At 35.1% G+C, this 12344-nt stretch overlaps 1 long non-coding RNA gene across 4 annotated transcripts in view; it reads right to left on the bottom strand.

Moving 5' to 3' along the window:
* The window catches only part of LOC147578509 (uncharacterized), a 54558-nt gene extending 47015 nt beyond the window's left edge, over positions 1–7543 (bottom strand). For 3 of the 4 annotated variants that reach the window (XR_015255279.1, XR_015255277.1, XR_015255276.1), the window contains exon 1: positions 7378–7543. This is a non-coding gene — a long non-coding RNA (uncharacterized LOC147578509). The remainder of the gene's footprint in view (positions 1–7377) is intronic. The other variant, XR_015255278.1, reaches the window with a different exon arrangement.
* Positions 7544–12344: the final 4801 nt, after the last annotated feature.

Genomic DNA, 12344 nt, shown 5'->3' with positions numbered 1-12344 from the left:
TGTTCTAGCTGCTCATTACCTCTCTGACATCATCTCCTACTCCTTTCTTGTTCCAAGTAGACACACTACCTGCCCTTAAGCCTCTGAACTTTCTATTTTTCACTGTCTGAAATGGTTTCCCCCAGATATCAAATGACTAACTCCTTCCATTCCTTCAGATAATTCTCAGGAGTCACTTTCTCAATGAGACCTTTCCCCCACTACGGAGAACAGCACAACTTCCCCTCTCAACATGTCCACTTATCCTTCTCTGTTTCATTCTTATCCACAGAATTTATCACTTTCTAATACCTTCCTTATCTCTCTCATTTAATGTTCACCTCTGCCACTAGCGTGCAAGCACCTGAAACTGTCCTGAGCATGTAACATCTGATCAGTGATTTTTGCTGTATGAAAGAATAAAAAAAATGGTTCTGGAGCCATCCATTTGCCTGTAGGATAGTTATGATGATTATAGCAGCAATCTAAAAAACAAGAAAATGTTAAGCTTTTGAAAACCAAAGTGTACTTTTTCAGCTAGTCAATAGGCTAAGTATCACCATTTGTTAAGAAAAAATATTTTCCAAAAATTTTTAGCTCCTCTTAATATGTTAAGAACAAAGTTGAGCAAATTGGTTGGCAAGGTTTTATTATAGCCTATAGAAAAGAGGAAATCCACGATCTGGCATCAGCAAGTTTCTTTCAGAAAAGAAGGAGGAGAAAGCCCTTCTCTTCCAGGAAAGGTGATGTTGGGAGGGAAGAGAGCCCCTTGGATGTGTGTATATACCTCTCAGGGTTAACTTCACAGGAGGTGGGATATTAATTAGGTTGAAAAGAAAGCCAGGAGGAGGAGGTTTGGCCTATCTCCTACTGGGTCCCCTGAGACCATCCTCACACTGATCCTGAGGCAGAGAGGAGAGGTGTAGCAGTGCTGAGGCACTGGAGAGAAGTGGTTTAAAAAGTGGTTACAATGAGGAAATCATAACACTCCTAGAACAAAAAAATTCAATGCGGGCAGACCAGACCAACTAGAAAGCACGTGGGAGAAACACCCAGAAGAAATAAGGGATCTGTAGTGTCATCTTGGATCAAGATAGTACAGAATTGACATTATCTTGACTTAGTCAAGACAAACAAACCATAATTTTTTAGCCATAGATTTCAATGATGAACACCAGCAAGACACTCAAGGACTAGACCACATGGATCATGAGTCAGTGGATAGCAATCATCAATCATTGTAAATCCAAAAGCCAGACCAACACAAAGACCATCATGAGGCATTCTACCCCTTCAATGAAGATCCTAAACTTTCCTTCATCCAGATTCCCTTTAATATATATATATATATATATATATATATATATATATATATATACACACATATATATACACACATATACACACACATACATATATATATACACACATATATATATACACACATACATATATATATTCCCTTAATATTTATTTATTTATTTAGTTTGAAAGAAAGTGCATGTGTGCAAGCAGGGGAGAGGCAGAGAGAGAGATAGAGGATCTCAAGCAGGCCCTGCACTGTCAGCTCAGAGCCCAACACACAGCTGGATCTCACGAACTCTGAGATCATGATCTGAGCCAAAATCAAGGGTGAGACACTTAACCAACTGAGTCATCCAGGCACCCCCTAGACTCCCTCTTGTAAAGGGGACAGGCACAGGACAAATAGCCCTGATAAAGAGTTGGTTTTTTACTTGACTAAATGTTTACCTAATCATATTGTTTTTAACTAGAAACTGTCTAAACTGAAAGAAAATGATACGCCTTAAATTGGTAAACTGAAGTTTTGATCCCCATTGCAATTACTCCTGCTGAGTGAGCTGAGAGCTCAGGAAAATTTTATCAGTTATAGATAAGTAAAAAGCCCCACACATTTTTTGCATGTCTATATAATAATGAATTTCCTACCCTACAACCACAGCAAATACATCATTCCTTATCTCAATAACCAGTCCTGAATTAAAATATTATGGCCAATCTGAAACCAACCTAATCAAATTTTCACTTGTTATTTCACACTGAGCATTATAGGGACAGGATAGAATTTCAGCTCTGTCCAGGGTCTCTAGTCTACCCTTCTGAGAAAACTTATGTAGACAAGAAAAATAAACTTTTATAACAATGGAAATATTGGCTCTCAACATAATCAGGAGTGTATCAAATACAAAAATAGATATGTAGAAAAAAGGTATCCATATAAGTTAGTCTACTTTGTTCTCTCAGGGTTCCAAAGGAATTCAGGATATACTTTCCTTCATATTCATCATGCAGTCAACCAATATCCAAAGGAGGAAATGACACCCCGAAGTGTTTCCAAATGGAATACCAACCAAATACAGTCATGTGTCTTCAGGTAAAAAGTATGTATCAGTATATCCCTTAATAAATGCAATACTCCTGAATGAAAATATTTTCTTTGAAAACAAGGTAAAATATCATTTTTTCATTTAATGGCAATTTCTTACTTTAACTCTATGTTTACCTGGGAAATACGAGTTCAATGTCATCTGTAACAGGGTCTCAGCTTTTGCATTGGTCATGTAATAAAAGAATTTAACCTGTCATTTGTTGAAGCTAATTGCTATTTTTGAAATAAAAATAAGGAGTTAACATCCTGTTGCTGTTTTTGTTTGTCAGTAATTGACCAGGAAGAGTTTCTCGTGAAGCAATTAAGCTAATGCCATAGTAATTATTTAAATTATAGACTGGTATCTAAGACTTACTGGGGAAAACTGATGGTCATGAAGACTTGTTGACTAATTAAGACCAACTTATTCTATCCATCTTATAAAATCTTTCCCCAGAATAAGACAGGCAAGAACAATTGACATAGCACTTGACAAAATATAATATAATCTGGGTATTCAAGTCATTTAAAATATTGTTACTGGTTTTAATCTGTACATCAAAATGAAAGGCATTCTATAAGAAATCCAAAGATAAAGCAAGATATATTCATATTTATTGTTTTTCCCCATGTGCAATTTACTAATAATTGAGTGAAAATTTTATTTTTTTAAATTAAAAAAAATTTTAATGTTTATTTATTATTGAGAGACAGAGAGAGACAAAGCATGAACAGGGGAGGGGCAGAGAGAGAGACAGATACACAGAATCGAAGAAGCAGGCTCCCAGCTCTAAGTTGTCAGCACAGAGCCCACGGGGCTCAAACCCACGAACTGTGAGATCATGACCTGAGCCGAAGTCAGACGCTTAACCAGCTGAGCCATCCAGGAGCCCCTGAAAATTTTATTTTTAAATTAATCTATTTCTTTTGAGAGAGAAAAAGAGAGAGGGTGCACACATATGTGAGTTGGGGGGGTGGGCAGAGAGAGAGGGAGAGAAAGAATCCCAAGCAGGCTCTGTGCTGTTAGTGTGAAGTTCTAGGCAGGATCAATCTTACGAACTGTCAGATCATGAACTGAGCTCAAATCAAGAGTCTGATGTTTAACCGACTGAGCCACCCAGGAGGCTGTGAAAAATTAAAAAAAAAAAATTTTTACTGCTAATATCACTGTCTAATTATTGGTCCTAATGATCATATTCTTTACTCAACCATTGATATTTACTTCTCTTCTGGTCCCAGCCCTCACTTACCCAATTACAGTTCCTCCTAAATGGTAGCATTTCATACTTAGTAGTTCTCTCAGGTTTCTTTAATGTAAAAGTGTCTGTGAGTGTAAAAATCAAAGTTAGCAATGAATTTACTGATTGGAAAATACTGTTGCAAACTTAAGGCAAATAAGGAAACAATAAATTGCCAAGAAATAGATATGATGATTTTCAAACTCAAAAACAGTGATAATCTAAATTAACCAGTTGATTTAGAGAAATATAGTCTTTTCCTCTCATTCAACATCACAGAAACTTCCAGGACCAAGAGCAAGGCAATTATTAAATTATAACAGTGATTCCTTTAGGATTTTAAAAGTTAATGGTTTAAAAAGAAAAGTTATACCATCTTTATGTCAGAGTAAAATTCCACAGTTAAAAATCATCAATCCCAATAAAATTATAAAAGGTTAGATGTGAAACCTAAAATAGATTTAATCATATTTTTGATATGTGTCATTTTGAAAAAGTTGAAAACACTAACACAAATGTAGAATCAACATGTGCCAAATTTAGCTTATTAATTAGGGAAACAGGATGTTAAATCTGGGTCCAGTGGCAGAAATACCAGAAATTACTAGTACAGATCAAAAGACTTAGTCTTTCCAGTATGCATAAAATATTTTCTAATTCACTTGGACTCAAAAATATACAAACAAACACCAAACAAATAATCCCAAAAGATTATTCTTGAAAACAAGAGAAGGCTGGTCTCATTTTATCTTGACATGTGGGTGTAGCATGAGGTGTTAATAACCACAAGAGCCTCCTTGCTGAGGTCAGCTCATCTGGAGGAAATTCTGTACAAATTTCATAAAGAATCTCAGATTGCATTTTCAATAACCTCTATTATTCCAGACATAGTTTTTGAATTGCTCTTATTGGCTGTTTTATTCTGAGACCAAGAAAGTAAATCTAAGAAATTCAACAAAGCTTACCAGTAGAGTCTATAAATTTGGATAGATTCTTCTCTCCCCAAAGTCCCTAAAATACAATGAGATTTCTGGGCTGCCACAGAGTGATGTTATTTATAGCGTGTAAGCTCTGGAACATGTATCAGACCAATTTTCTGGGGCTGTTTTATGGCCCTTGGTTTCACCTGTGAAGTAGAACTTTTATTTCTTCATGGTGGGCTTGTCGGAACTGATGAAGTGAGATTTATTCTCCTACAGTATGACACTACCAGGTATGGTCTTGGTTGCATAATCAATTTATCTAATTGTGTCTTGGTCAAAAGGAGGAAAGATTCTTATTGAACTGGTAAAGTTAATTATCATTGCCATAAAAAAAGCTACAAGACTCAGGAAAGTATTTGTTCCTGAATTGTGAAGCCTCAGGGAGGATGAATTAACATTTAGAAATTTTTTTTTGTATATATTTCAATTTGCAAAAGCATAGTCTATTAAATTGAGGGCTAGGGAGAGACAAAAAATAGAAAAGAAAAGAAAAAAGAAAAAGAAAAAAGTTTTCTTCATATACCCAATGAGAAGAAAAAAAAGAACGCTAAAAAATATTATCAAAATTAGATTTCCCTTTTATTTGAATATTAGAAATTAGGTCAACAGTCTGCTTTTGTGAGATATCCTCTTCAGAACTAAAAAAAATATTGATAATCCTGATTCAGTCTTTTAGTATCTGACAGTTGTTCAAGTAGTGACATTTTAAGATCCCTATCTTATACCCATAAGTCTATATCTTGAAATATCAATAGTTAAGAGTACATGGTATATAGTCTGTATTTGTTTTCTACTGCTATACAATGAATTATCCCAAGGAGAGCAGCTGAAAACAACTTCCACTTATTATTTTATAGTTCTGTCCATCAAAAGTCCTGGTAGGCTCAATTGGGTTCAATAGTCAGGTTCTCAGAATTCTGTGGTCAAGGTTTGACTGGGATGGGCTCTTAACTGGAGGCTCTAGGAAAGAATCCCACTTCCAATCTCATGTAGGCTGTTGACAGAATGTAGTTACATGCAGTGGTGGTTCCAAGGTCTTCTTGTTGGTTGTCAGCCAGGGACCACTGTCTGCTCCTAGAGGCTGCCTATGTTCCTTCTCACCTAGCCCTCTCCATCTTGAAATAGCAACCATGAGTTGAATCCTCCTTACATTTTAACTAACCCTGGCTTTCCCTTCCATTGCCAGCTAGAGAAATTTTTTTTTTTCTTTTAGAAAGTACCTGCGGGGGCATTGGGGGGTGCTCAGTCGGTTAAGCATCCGACTTGGGCTCAGGTCATGATCTCACAGTTCGTGTGTTTGAGCCCCACATTGGGCTCTGTACAGACAGTACAGAACCTACTTCGGATTCTCTCTCTCTCTCTCTCTCTCTCTCTCTCTCTCTCTCTCTGCCCCTCCCCCACTTGTGCACACATGCTCTCTCTCAAAATAAATAAATAAACTTAAAAAAAAAAAAAATAAAGAGCACCTATGGTTCCATTAGGGCCAACTAGATATTCTCCTTATTTTAGGTCAACTGATTAGCAACCTTACTTACCTCTGCAAAATCTCATTTGTGTTATAACATAACATAATCACATAGCTCACAGGTTGGGGAGGTAGCATTTTAGGATTCTGCCATGGAATCCTTTTCACAAGGCTCTGAGACACTCTTTTCTTCTAGCCTATAGTTTACAGCAGAGTCTTCAGGGAAGAAAGGGGGGAGGAGAAACTGCATGTTGATGATGTGACTGAATTTTGAGTTTAATTTATTATAATAACTAACAATATCAGAATTGAAAAGAGTAAAATCTTCTATTGGAGTGTCACTTATAACTGTTTCATATGGACTTGATCAATATTTCTCTTAAGAAGCATAAATGGACAATGTGGGAATTGACAATTCTACATAGAAATGTTCTGAGTGTTACAAATAAATTACTACTTCGTAATTTCAGACTCAATACTTCTTATCTACAAATGACATTTTCAGAGTAGTTGGAGTCATTGAAAAAATATTATTATGGGAGATATTACATGTTCCACATTGTTCTTAAACTTCTCTCTCAAACACACAGAAGATGCTGGGTTTGAACTCCAGCCTCTTTTCTGCAACCCCCCACAAAAGATGTTATAAGTGAAAAAAGCAGTTAAAGGTTTAGCTACGCTCCATTTTCTTTTCCTTTGAGTTCTAACTATACTCTCAAATCAAATCATTATTTCCTTTCAAAAATCAACAAGGTAATAACAATATCTGTTGTAGAATAGCTTCTTTGTTAAAAAGAAAAATGTTGCCCCTCAAATCTCCTATTTTGTAGTCCTTTGTTCTCCTCTTGTTTGTGTCTCTCATTTTTAATTCACAATTGTATTATCCCTCCACATCATCCACAGAGCACAACATGCCCTACATAAGAATAGAACAAATACTGTTGTATTATTTCTTAGGCCTTTAAAAACGTTTGAAATGCTCATATTTATTGAGAGCCCACAGGTAAGAGGTTCTACAAAAAGATGTCATCTTTGTTTTCAAACATGATGCTATTTATTATTCTCAGTAGGACAGTCAATAGTAAATTATTACTCAAACAGTGTTGATGAAATTACACAAATCCACCTACAGCTTTATACCTTATGTTTTTATGACTGCTGTCAAGAATTCACTGTGAAGTTAGAGATCACGAACAAAGTGATCCATGTGAGGTAGAATCTGTAGCCTAGTAAAAGAATATCCGGTATTGGATTTGATCATTGTCTTTCCCAGAAAAGTATATTCTAAGCCTTTTGCCTATGAGATTTCCTTTTCAGACTTACCCAATGTAAATATTAAAAGAAAAAATTTGATATTCTATAATAATTCACTGTACCAGGGATTGGCAAACTTTTCTATAGAGACAGTGAACATTTTTTAGGCTTTTTTAGGCTTTACGAGTCATATAGTTTCTGCCACAGCTGCTACTTGATTCTGTTGTCCCATGAACACAGCTGTAGAAAATATGCAAACAAATTAGTGTAGCAGTGTTCCAAAAAAATCTTTATGAACACTACAATTTTAATTTTATGTAATTTTCACATCTCACATTACTTTTCTTTTGGTCTTTTTCAACCATTACAAAATATACAATCATTCTTAGCTTGTAGTTTGCTAAGCCCTGTATTGTATTATACATTAGTTAAATTCTAGTCTTTTTCAAGCTAGTATCTAGGAGTCATGGGGATAGCTGGTTTCATGGGACACTGCAGCCACAACCTCTCCTTAAGGTTGGTAAGAATAGGAAAAAGTTAGCATATTTTAGTAATTGCTATTTTTATATTTGTTTGTCACTCATTCCCAAATGTTGTTAATATCTACTATGTACAAATTACTCTCATAGGTATTTTGAGTGCCTGACATCAAGGGTTTGTATATATCAAAAAGGAATCACGGAAGTACAGATAAAGACAATACCAGACATAATTAACCAAGAGATTATCCAGCTAACAAAAAGGCAAGAGCTCATCTGATGGGGAAGATTTTTTAAGGAAGGCTATCTGATGGAGGTATAATTTTGATCTGGGCTTATAGGAGGGGTACAATACCAATATTAAATATTGCAAAAGGACATTATAATTATTTTTAGCTAATGAAGTTACATAAAAAGCCCTGTGCACAAGTCCAAATCACCTCTCTTCTTAACAGATGATACTTACCCACTAATAATCTATGAACTCAAATACTAGAAAGCACAAAGAGAAATACTTTAGGCACTCTGAAGGCCCTGAAAGCTTTGTATATTTACAAAAATTACCAGTATTTACTAATTATTAAACTCAGAAAAATCCATCTACCTCTCCTTCGATTCAATCTGGTATCTAAACCAATGAATTTCCATTTTGTGTCTGTTTAATACTGCATAATACCGTGTTTTAATTTGTGCTATGAATTTAGTATATAAATAGTAGTAGCTATATGGAGATATTTGTACCAAACAACAAAAATAAACTAGGTGCTGTGTAAATAGATAAGACTTTCTTTTTTGCGTGTTGTTTATTTAGTGTTCCTTTATGCATTAGAAGTAATCCATTAAATGCTCACAAAAAACAAACAACAGGGTATGATACATTTTTTCGCTGACTTACAGAAACATTTCAGAGATACTTAAACACTGAAGAGAACTTACCCCAAATTATTGTTACAACACATTTAACCCTAGAATTTACTTTAAAAATCCCTCTTTACACACATATTCTCAAGTTTTGCTTACATTTTTACCTGTATTTTTCTCTAAATTAGAGAAGCCAGTTAACCTTTGAAAAAAATCTGATCAAAACCAGTCACCCTCAGTTACGCAGTGGTTGGTAACAATATTAATTTCCTGTGAGTACTGCATTAGCTGCAAGCATGTTCTCATATAATGTATTTTCATTAACATAAAGTTTGAAATATTTTCTAATTGCCCTTGTGATTTCTCTTTTTACCCATGAACTATTTATGAATTTGTTAACTTCAAAATATTTATTATTTTCTCTAAATATCTTATTACTAATTTCTAGCTTTATTGCATTACAGTTAAAGAATATTCTCAATGATATTAGTTCTCTAAGTATACTGAGGTTTATTTCATAGCTACGTGTATGGTCTATATTGGTGAACATATCATGCAATTTTGGGTTATATTGGGCTATAAATGTCAGTTAGATCTTAATGATCTGTACTGTGTTGAACACATCATTATTTCTTTACTTATTTTTTTTTGCCTTGTTATTAGAATTAAATGGAATTCATCTCCCTTTATTTGTCCCAGTCAAGTTCTTATAGGCACAATGTAAAAAAAAAAAAAAAAAAAAAAAGGAAGAAAAGCAGTACAAGAAAGCAATAACCAGCTTTAGAAGGAGTTTAGAATAAAAAGGAAAAAAAAAGAATGATTCATATACTTGATGAAAAGTGGCATTTTGGTTTTGTGGTTTGGTTTTTTGGTAAAAAGCAGTCGGCTGCCGGAATGTTTCTTAACTAAAACAACTTCTATGATCAAAGACATCAAAGATAGCTATCTTTGTGTTCTCAGCCACAACACTCCGTCTACAGTCAGCCAAACTCTCATGTTGAAAGAAGACAGTTAAAAAAAGAAGGTGAAGATGGAAACATTTGCACAGAATCAGAGGATTGGGTACCAACTTCTGACTCTTTTTTTCTTTTTTTCAAGACTGAAGCAAACAGTGGTTGATCATTCCTGTCTCTACCCTGTCAAGAACAAGGCTTAATGGAAGGATGGCTGTATTATCCTCACCTTCGTGAGCTACCCCTGTGAGTGACATGGCAGGAGGTTGTGGAAGCGATCTTGCTGCCCCATGTATCACTTTTAAATGATTCAGTCTCTTTCAAGTAGATGTTCAGTTTTTCAGATTCCTATCTCTGTAATGTGGTCTCTGGGCACACAGGGGTTTCTGTGAACTCATGGAGGAAAAGGATACCAGAGTTCCACATGTGCTATCTTTTGGATCACGCTGGACCTGCCGGATCCCTGTACTTGTTACCACTATGATGCAACTGATGCTTACTACATTTGAGTCATCCTCATACACTAACACCCTTTGTCCTGACCCTGGGCCAGCATATATTAGCCCCCTAGTTCCCTTAACACCTTCTAAGAGCTTCTGGCTAAGGAATATGCATGAGGGCAGGATCATTGTGTTGAGCTCATTTATCCCACCAACCCACTTCACCATTGCACCACATCGGTATGTCAGGAAGCTGGCTCTTACTAGAGGCCTTGGGATGTAGGGCACATGCTTCTGTGTTCTCAGGCTATCTTGTACTTATCTGAGTGTTTCTAATACTTTCTTCTTTCTGGAATTTTCTCCTTTGATGAGAGGAGATGAGGACACACAGATCTGACCTTCTTCCTCTGCCACTATCACTTTTTCTTACTCACTCCTCTAGGCTGAAAAGATGTTTTCTACTTCCCTTTCCTCTCTGCTAGCACTTCAATGTAGTCACAGCCTTTTTCTTCAAGGAACACTTAGCTTGTTCGTGTAGCTTTAATGGCAGGTGCTGTGTTTCTTTACTCAGTGGAATAACGTGTAAGATCTGGGCATGTGTTCAAAATGCAAGCTGTGGCATCACCAGGATCTGAGGATGACTAAATGTAAAAATGCATTGGTGTATTATGTCAAAACAGTATTTCTATTACATATGTCTAAAAGTTTCAAGCATCTAAGGAACTTATTTACTTTTTTTTCTTAACATTTATTTATTTTTGAGAGAAATATTATATATTTCTCTCAATATTATTATGGGTGGTTTTGATACCAAAACCAGATAAAGACACTACAAAAAAGAGAAAATTATAGGCCAATATTCCTGATGAAGACAGATGCAAAAATCTTCAACAAAATATTAGCAAACTGAATCCAACAATATATTAAGCAAAATCATTCATCACAATCAAATGGAATTTATTCCAAGGATTCAAAGGTGGTTCAATAATCACAAATCAATCAACATGATATATTACATTAATAAGAGGGAGGATAAAAAGCATATGATCATCTCAATAGATGAAGAAAAAGCATTTGACAAAGTACAACATTCATTCATGATAAAAACTCTCAACATAGTAGTTTAAGAGGAAACATACCTCAACATAATAAAGATCATATATGAAAACCCACAGCTAACACGATATTCAAAGGTAAAAAAGTGAGAGTTTTTCCTCTAAGACCAGGAACAAGATAAGGATGTCCACTCTCACTACTTTTACTGAGCATAGTACTGGAAATCCTAGCCACAGCAATCAGATAAGAAAAGGAAATAAAAGGCATCCAAATTAGTAAGGTGGAAGTAAATTTTTCACTATTTGCAGATGACATGATACTATATATAGAAAACCCTAAAAAATTATATACAATGGAAAATCACATTCATTCCCATTTATGCATTCACTTATCAAATACTCAAAACTTAAGATTTGCAAGAAAATTGACCTTTCTTTAATTTACCTGGAAGGAAACCAATCACTAGTCAATTAGCGAGTCACCCCTACACCATCTCACATTAGAGCAAAACACATGGACTTAAGCAACTCAAGACAATTAGAGGAGGGTCTGTCCTTGGTTTGCTTTGGATAATGATGTTCTGGTAGTTTCTTTCTGCTTAGGAAAATCTGATGAACTCAAATTTCAACTTGTAAATTTTTGCAACTTAAATATCCAATATATTAAATAATTTAAATTATTATTGATGGGATATAAAATTGGGATAACTATTGGTGTAGATTTGGGAGTTACTAAAAACAGGGTAAGTGAAGCCATAAAGTGGTTGAGTTTCCTCAAAAAGTTTATATGAAACCCAAAATTATGGGTCCAGTATTAATTAGGACTGGACTCAGAGATGAGAAAAATAAAGTCAACAAAGATATTTTCATTCATTTAGAAGTAATTCTTTGTCTGCTTGCCAAACAAGGTTGAAGTCCTAAAGAGAAACCCTTAACCGAGAAATATATAGCAATGAAAATTTGTCAGAAATGACATACTCCTGAACTTTGTCTAACCACTTCTATGCATTAGTATAAGCAGGTAAAAAGGACAGCATCATTTTACTCTCCCCCAAAAAACCTGCTTTGGAAAGCTAGCGATTTCCCTTTGCTCTCTTGAGTATATGTGAAACTCTCAAGGCTGTGCCCTGAATATTCATTCAGTTATACATTTTATTTTATTTTATTTTATTTTTTTTCAACGTTTATTTATTTTTGGGACAGAGAGAGACAGAGCATGAACGGGGGAGGAGCAGAGAGAGAGGGAGA

This window comes from Puma concolor, chromosome C1 (genome assembly GCF_028749965.1).
Source record: "Puma concolor isolate L17-30 chromosome C1, mPumCon1.1.hap2, whole genome shotgun sequence".
NCBI classification, from domain to species: Eukaryota; Metazoa; Chordata; class Mammalia; order Carnivora; family Felidae; genus Puma; species Puma concolor.
Note: the sequence above shows the minus strand (reverse complement) of the source record. Positions and strands in the feature narration are given on the sequence as shown.